Source organism: Impatiens glandulifera, chromosome 6 (genome assembly GCF_907164915.1).
Source record: "Impatiens glandulifera chromosome 6, dImpGla2.1, whole genome shotgun sequence".
Taxonomy (NCBI): domain Eukaryota; kingdom Viridiplantae; phylum Streptophyta; class Magnoliopsida; order Ericales; family Balsaminaceae; genus Impatiens; species Impatiens glandulifera.
This window is the reverse complement of record NC_061867.1, coordinates 53756-63039: the sequence shown is the minus strand read 5'-3', so window position 1 is coordinate 63039 and position 9284 is coordinate 53756.

The window sequence follows — 9284 nt, the reverse complement described above, 5'->3', positions numbered from 1 at the left end:
CACCCCTACTGATAGTATATGACTTAGATTTAGGAGCCTTCATCATCTCATTCATTGTAGTAACTAACCATTGAACAATTTCTTCATATTCTTCTTTTTTCAGTAGATTCCAGTCTTGAAGATAGTGGATGTTGAGTTGAATTTTAATCTGCTATGTTTTTTTCTTATTGATGACAATTTCTCCTCTTTTGGCATGCATAAGGAGCTTTGTAATATGATTTTTGAGTCCAAATAGATTAGTTCTTTCATTATAGCGTATCTTTCAAGCTCCTTCATTATCTCATGTTTTCTGCATTATTTTCAACAAGAGTTTTCCCAGCAACAGTTGGAGCAGATTGCTTACTTGTGTTTGTATCTTGTTGTTATTTGATAACTTCTTCAGCAATTCTTTCAATTTTTTGACTGTTGCATCCTTAATTCCTTCCAGCAAAAAATCCCTAACTTCTTTAGATTTATTACGCATAAGGAGCTTTGTAATATAATTTTTGAGTCCAAATAGATTAGCTCTTTCATTATAGCGTATCTTCCAAACTCCTTCATTATCCCCTGTTTTCCTGCATTATTTTCAACAGGAATTTTCCCAGCAGCAGTTGGAGCAGATTGCTTACTTGTGTTTGTATCATGCTGTTATTTGATAACTTCTTCAGCAATTATTTCAATTTCTTTGACTGTTGCATCCTTAATTCCTTCCAGCAACATCTTTAGATTTATTACTTTTGTTTTCTCCTTCCCCATAATGGCAAAAACAAAGTAATTGCAGAAACCCTAAGAGATGATCACATATAAACCGCAATCGAGGGCAAATTCTAATGGCACTTACAAATGCACAAGAAATCCTAGACTAGAGAAACTTATTGAACGACACAAGACAATATTGTGTCGCTCGTGTCATTCGTGTCGTGCCTCCTGTGCTTATCGTGTCGCCCGTGCTGATCGTGATTTTGAAACAATCTTTTTCAAACCTTAGACGATTTTTCCTCGATGTGCCGAACGTGCTAGACGTACATGTCGTGTTGAACGTGCCAAACCTGCCGACTATCTTTACTCCTTCCACGTTTTCCGTAACTGAATACCAAATCAACTGAATCGTGCGACCATACAACTGTGTACAACGTGCCAATCGTGCCGATTGTGTTTAATTATTGTTATTGATTTTATAAGTTGAATGTGACAACGGATTAAGTGTGTAGCCCGCAAACAAAATCTTTATGTTAGACAAAATGAACCAGGTTAATTTATTTAAATATATACTCAACTATAAGTTAATGTGTGGGTATAAGTTATTGTTAGGATCTAGGTAGCCGCTGGAGGACCGGGGGTTGGACCGGTTAGCGGTTCTCACTCGAAGGGTGGTGGTTAATCCGGTTAGAGATTAACACCGGGGTTTCAATACTACACAACCTGTCACAAACCCTTGAACTAGGTTCAAGCGCGGAAAAGGTTTGCTTTCAGGTTGAAGCAGCACACTTGTATGATAGGCAGAACCGGTTTCAGATGATGAGGGTTTGAAAATTGATGGGTCGGTTTCGGTAACCTGGTGATTCGGCTTGGATAGAGTTAAGTTGGTTATAGCGGTACGGATCGGTTAGATAATGGAACCGGCAGAAAGTAAATAACAAAACAGATTTTATGGATGTTCGGAGATAAAACTCCTACGTCACCCCTTCCTCTCGAAACCGCGAGAAGGATATTCACTAAGGAATACAAATACAATCCGATCGAGACTTATTTCCTGCTCGATAACACTCTTACAATTTACACCGGAATTGTAAAATACACACACTAGCACTTTTAGCACTCAGGCTTTCTCTAGAGATAGAACACACTGTTTTCACTTGTAAATTAAATGCTCTTAGTTGTCTCACTTGTTATCCCACTGTGTATCACCTTTACTCTTCTTCAACTGCCCCCTTTTATAGATGAAATATGCCAACGGTCATATTTCACTTCCTTGAATCTGATTGGCTGAGCAGAGGTTCAGTGATTCAGTGATTCAGAGTTTCAGACCCTACGGTCGTCTTTTCAGACCTGACGGTCAACCTCAGTCCTGACGGTCTGTCTCAGACCTGACAGTCTGTTCTTCCGGTGTGTAAGACAAACTTGCTAAGTTTGTCTTTTACTCAATGTGGACACTGTCTGTTAGACAGTTGTCTGTACTTGGAAGATCTCCTTTCTAACCTATCCCGAAGTGGAAAGATCCTGTAGGACTGTCTTCTGCAGCCTGCAGACTTTCCTCAGACTTGTATGGATATGGAAGTGTTCAGTCTGTTCCTTTGGTATCATTCTCAACAGATACCCAAATTGTCTTCTTGTACTGGTCGGTCATTGGACTTAACCGGATGGCTTCCGGTGTGAGTAGTATAACCGGACTTCTTCCGGTTATTCCTCTGCCTTGTGGCTGATCGGCTGTCTGATGTTTCCGGTTTTAAGCTTTGGCCGATCCTTTCTTTGTGCGGTCATGTTCCAAGTATTCCTGGTCGGTTTATTGACTTGACCGGCTAGTTTTCTTTAGCCGGTTCTTTTGTTTGACCGGTCCGGTTCCTTGTTCCTGCATGGAAGGTTTATCTAAGTTAGGTTTATGTGAACCGGTCTAATTTTATCTAACAGTTATACCAAATATTTTTAAATTATATATTTAAAATAATAACTAATACATATTAATTATTAAATATATTTATAACATCGTATTTAAAAATTAATTGGTGGTATATTTAAATAAAAATAAATTATTCTTTTATATACAATATATATATATATACACACAAAATTATAAAATAATTTTTTCAATCAAAATTTGTGTAGTGTTTTTTTTTGGAAAAAACGACTTAACTTTATTTCATTAAAAATTCCCAAAAAAGGGGAGAAAATAATCACGAGTCTTAAGGGATCATACTAGAAAGCCTAGAACGATTTTGAGTTCGTAACAGTTTCTAAATAAAAGCTAAAAGCAAAAAACATAAACGTATTATCTCATTACAATATTTTTAATTCTATTGATTTCCATAAAAGGTAGATTCCAACTTCTGCATATGTTCCAGTTATGCTCCATGTTTGGAATTCTCCTCCATGTTCCTGTGAGGGCGTCGCAATCTAAGACGATATCTCTCCATAGCTCTTCGATGCTCCTGCGGATTCTGCCGTAAGCTTTGGCGTTCCGTTCCTGCCAGATATTGTATACCACTACTCCAAAGCCGCACTTGAATACGCTTGTTGCGAATCTGTTTCCTTTGGCTTTGAGTACTACTACCTCTTTGATTTCTTTCCATTCTTTCGGGAAACTGAACAGCTTCAGGCTCTTTGAAAATCTATCCCAAATCTCCAAAGCGATATTGCAGCTCCCAAACAGATGATCAATGGTTTCTTCGTTTTTGTTGCATAGAAGACAACTCACGTCCAGGACGCTCATATACTTGCTGATGCGGTCTCGAGTGCTGAGTTTTTCCCAGAATGCGAGCCATAGGATGAAATGGTGTAGTAGAATGATCTTAGTTGACCATACAAGAGAAGCCCATTCTATTTTCTGTGCTTTTCCCCGGGTTACCTCCAATATTCTCTTTGAAACCAGCTTCCCATTGTCCTCGAATTTCCACTCATGAATGTCGGTCTATTGTAGAATTGTATGATGCTTATGTGATCTAGTATCCTCTGTCCCTCTGGAACTCTTATTAGGAGCGAGTCCTAATTCTCGTCTTTGATGTCTCTAATTTACGTCACTACACAGTCTCTTCTGATGCGAGTATTTTTGAACTCCTCCTTATGAATGATTGGTTGGTTTCAAACCAGTGGTCGTGTTAGAATAGAGTGTCTTTCCCGTCCCTAGTCGAATGTCGTAAAGATCTGCAATATCGTTTCTTAGTTTAAGAATTTTTTCAGAGACCAGCTCATACATTCGTTGATTTTGCAAGTCCATATACTAGTTTGCTTTTTCATAAATCTCGTGTGTACTCATTTGATCCATTGTGATTCTTGGTTACGTTCCAATGCCCACAGATTCTTGAAGGTTAGTGCTTTGATCCACTCGACACAGATCTTAAGGCCGATGCATCCCTCCTCCTTCGGTTTACAGAGAGTGGTTCATTTGACTTTCTTTCCTCCTCTTCCGCTACTGCCCCAGATAAAGTTTCTCATCAGCATATCAAGCTCCTTCATTATCTTTTTCGGAATGACCATCTGCTACGCCCAGTAACCAACTATGCCCATGACTACACTCTTGATTAACTTGATCCTCCCTGCATAAGAAAGTTTCTTCTCTACCCATCCAGATATTGTGTTTTATAACTTTTCAATCAGTGGCTTGTAGTGTGAGATCTCAATTTGTTTCGCGGTTAACGGGATCCATAAATACCTTACGAGGAAGTTGCCTTCTGTTATGCCCATGATGTTGAAGATGTTCTGTTTTGTTTCGTCGTTCACACCTCCGTAAAATGCCACACTTTTGCTTTCACTAATTATAAGACATGTAACCTTAGAGAAAAACGTCAGTGCAACCCTAATAGTTTTAATGGAATCAACGTCAGCGTGCTCTAGGATGAACAAATCGTGGGCAAAGCATAAATGGGTTACCTCATCTACCTCATAGAAAGAGTAAAAGATGTATGGACGACTCTTTCGAAACATTACGAAGATGCTCTCAAAGATCGCCATGATAGCTACAAAAAGGTAAGAAGAGAGGGGGATCCCCTTGCCTCACGCTGTTTTCACCTTTGAAGTAGCCTTTGTGGACTCCATTGACGCTAACAACAAAACAATATGAAGAAACGCATTGCATAATCCAATCAATAAAAATCATAGGAAAAGCATAAACAACCAGAAAATCCCGGATGGCTTCCCACTAATATAGTCGAAAGCTTTCTTGAGGTCAATTTTGAAAGTCACTCTCGGGAATATTTTCCTTTTCCCGTAGCCTTTGAGAAGGCTCTGTATTAGAAGAATATTATGGGAGATCGTTCTACCGGGGATGAATGTAGATTGATTAAGATTTATAATATTTTCTTTGACATTTTTAAAACGTTTAGAAATTATTTTTGAAATTATTTTGTAAACCACGTTGCAACAGGAAATTAATCTGAAATCTTGTACTTTGTCAAGTACCGTAGTTTTGGGGATCACGGTCAGGACAACCGTATTTCATTGCTTTAGAATCATCATATTCTTGAAAAACTCTAAAACCTCGTTAGTAACTTCATTACCCACAAACGACCAATTGTCCTTGAAGAACTGTAAGTTAAACCCATCCTGACCCGAGCTCTTGTTTCCATCGATACTGAACATAACTTCTTTAACTTCAACTCTTGTGACAACCCTTATTAACTCGCGACTGTCTTCAGCAGAGATTTTTCTATCGATAATCTGATGTATGGTATTCAGGTGACTTTGATGTTATTTTCTAGTACCCATTAGTTGCTTATAGAACTTAATAGTCAGATTATGCACACCCTTCTAACCCTGAATGTACTCTCCGTCGTCGTTCTTAAGTGTGTACACATTGTTTCTCATGTTTCTGACCTTGCATTTTTTGTAGAAGAAAGCCATATTTTTATCGCCCAGCGAGAGCCAGTTCTGTCTTGACTTTTGTCTAATAAAGTTATCATCAAGGAGACTCAACTTCCTGAAGTTTTCAAGTGCATCTCTTTCTTCCTCATTGAGTTGTTAGTCGTTATCCTTCCTTAATAACCTCTTCTGAACCTCATCAAGTTTCTCTTTTGCAACTAGAATCCTGTTGAAAATATTACTGAACTTCTTCTTGTCGAAGCTTTGGAGATGATTCTTCAAGAGATTTAGTTTCTCAAAAACTCTGTACATATTAGAACCTCTAATCTATTTAGCCCATAAACTTTCAAAAATATCCTTGAATTTTTCATTTCCATCCAGAAGTTGAAAATTTTGAAGGGGCTCTTGAACCTCTCCTCATTCTCCTAGAATAATTTAATCGGGCAATGCTTAGAGATACCTGGATTTAGAACGTGAAGTTGGCTTCTCGAAAACTGATTGATCCAATTCTCGTTAACTATGCATCTGTTAATCCTACTTTTCCTGATGTGTTCATCAACTCGCGTAGAAGACCAGGTGAAGAAGTTCCCAAAATTAGTAGGCTCAATACAACTCATATATCGATGTAGTCATTGAAATCGATCATATTCTGAGTGATTTCAAATTCTAGGCTACGTTCGGTTTCATTTCTAGTTACATTGTAGTCACCGGGGATGGTCTAAGGCTTATCACCACCAATCCAGTTCCTAAGGAAGCTCTAGAGCAACCTTTGTTAGTGCTTGAGGTTCTACCATACACAATAGCAAGATGGAACTCAATTCCAGTGATTATGTCTTTGACCTCAACCATAATGGTTTGATCATTGGAGAAGAGAGGCTTGACCTCAGCGACTTTATTATCCCATGTAACCTAAATTTTGTCCGTTCTATCAATCAAATTGTGTATAAGTTCCCATCTGCTGTCAACACACAACATGCGAACCTACATTCATGCTTTTGACTTTTGTTTCAAGAATACCCATAATAGTAACCTTCTGATTCTCAATGATCCTCTTGATTTCTTTGCACTTTAGAGGGTCATTGAGACCTCTGATGTTCCATGTTACTATATTCATGAATGGATATAAGTGTCTGGTTCCTGACTTTCAAGGATGTCTTGGACCTCTTCATCAGATAAGTCATAATTGTTACTATTCACGCTATCTTCGATGGCTATAGATTGGTTGTATGGAATAATGTTATCATTCGGTGAGGAGTGTATTTTATAGATCTCACCTTCTTTCGTAATAGAGTTAGTAGCCTCTAGCTCCACAACCTTTCTGATTACAGTACTGACATCTTTGTCTTGACCTTTTTCGTCATTTCTGCTCTATTTCTGAGTTTCAACATGTTCTCTTTTAGTGGGTCTTTTTTTACTTTGAACCTTCTAACTGTTTGATTTGTGTTTGGTACAAATTTTGATTCGCCCCACCTCACAGCCAAGGCTCGTTGCCTTATCCATGACCAACTTATCCTTGTATGTATTAGAGTTTTTGATTTCATAAATCCTGAGATTCACTAGATCTTTCTCAAGAGCTTCCTAGTTATTTGCAAGTTTTTCGATGTTTTTTAGTCCAGGATTCTCCTGGTCATAATCGCGAAAATTGGCTCTAAGTCCAAGGATTGGGTCATTTCAAATTCTAATGACATTGTAATTTAAGTTTCTTTAGCTCATGCTTGTGTTCTTCGAACTATGAGGATTAGACTCGCGACCCATGTGTGAGGTTTTTTCTGGACCTATTGAGGGCGGTCAGGACTGAGTTTCTTGCTTCAAAGGGCCAAGAATCCCGCATCCCAAAGGTCTTTGGATCCCATCTTGACCAATCTCATTAGTGCCATGAATCGAAGTTAGATCATTTATATAATCTTATTTAATTATATCAGAACCGGTACCCCTATTTCTTTGAGGAGCATTAGGACCGGTGATAATAGCCTTCTAGATCAAGACTAGTTCCATGGTCAGCACTAGGACTGATGAAGCCAGGATAGGTAGTAGCAAGACCGGTACCCTGGCCATGACCAGTATTATCATTACCGGTATTTTGAACAGGACCGGTATTTGCAGGACCGGTATTCTAAACTAGACCGGTAGGACTGGTAAAAGTATGACTAGTGTTCAAGGAAGCATCGGTATTCTGAACATCAACCGATGTAGACAGGACTAGATCTTTTGGCAGCATTAGGAGCGATGTTGGCACTAGGATCGATGTTAGTAGGAACATGTTCATTACCATGACATCATTAGAACGAATGAAAGCATGAGCAGAACCGGGGCCCTAGACAATATTAAGGCTGGTATTAGCAGGACCAGCATGTACTTTTACTCATTTCATTCTTTTCTCGATCTTCCTCTTGACCCTTATTTATTTTGTCTTTAAATACCGGTCTTGTCAGCATCAATGCGTTCGTTGATATTAATTTCAGTCATGTTCGTGTTCCTAGCAATATTCGTCTGGTTAGAGACTTGTGCGTTCTGACCACCCGCCTGAACGTTGTTATTGGCATTCGATTTTAGATTGTTAACATGGCATTTGTTTATTGAATGTGTGAAAGTAGTGCACCACATGCATCAATTAATTGGGTCGCCATTCGTATTGAACTCCTATATCAAAGATATTTCCCAACATATCTTTTAGTTCGAGTTTAAGCGGGAGAGAGTTGCTTTGATGGATTTCAACGCTGACCCTAGCCACAGACGCACGCTCATAGCCTTCCATAGCAGGATCAAACATCATCGGTTTGCCTATTATACTTGATATGTAGGCAAGACTCATTGGATTACAAAAGTGTGGCGGAACGTTTTTAATATTCACCCAAATTTGCTCCAATTCAGGTGGTTTGTGATTGGTGTTAAGCTCTTCACTCCACTTGTATAGTTTGAATCTTCTACCTCTAATAAAAGTATACTCACTTTCGATAATAGGCTTTAGTTCACTTCCATTCCGGAATGAGAGAAAGTAGAATCCATGATCATTGATAGTGATCCTTTTCAGACCGACAGATTCCCATTGACCCATCAATGTTCTTCTGACTTCAGCAAATGGTGCCTTCATATTTCCCATAAAGTGACCAATAATGACAAACTCCCAAGCCTTTATACATTTCTCTTCAATTTCAGGTGGGAGCTCAAATCGGTGTGGGTGATCGAGAGTGATGAACTTTGGGAATAAGGTGTCAAGTTAGAATTTGTCTTTTTTTAGATCAAGAGCAGCATTTTCGTTCCACACCTTTCTTTCCTGACAGGTCTTGTTGGGATTGCTCATAATTGTGTACACTATCGTTTTGTTGAATTTTGAGATTTCTTTCATAGTGTCGACCAGCCACTTGATCGCTTCATCGTATTGGCCCCTATTGAAAAGATTCTAGTTCTTCAGATGGTGACTATTGAATTGAGCGTTCAGTTGATCACTCATTTCATTAGCCATGTTGATTTCTTGTTTATTAATTTGGAAGAACAATTTCTTGATCTGATTCCTCAGTCCTGCTAAGTTTGCCATCTCATTTTTACTCATGGACCACGTTGGACCAGCATTAGGATCCTTGTTATCAGCTTGAATATTTTCTTTTCCAGGTGCAATAACATTAGCGGTTGAGGGGATCTCAGGTTCCAGGTTGTTATCTTTCCGTGTTTGTTTGATCTTTTCAGCCCATCTAACCCTTATATCTCCAGCGAAACTATTACCTTCAACCGACCCAATCTTCTTTAGAATGTTCGTGTATGTGTTCTTCCCTTGTGTATTGGTTTCCATGTTTGGA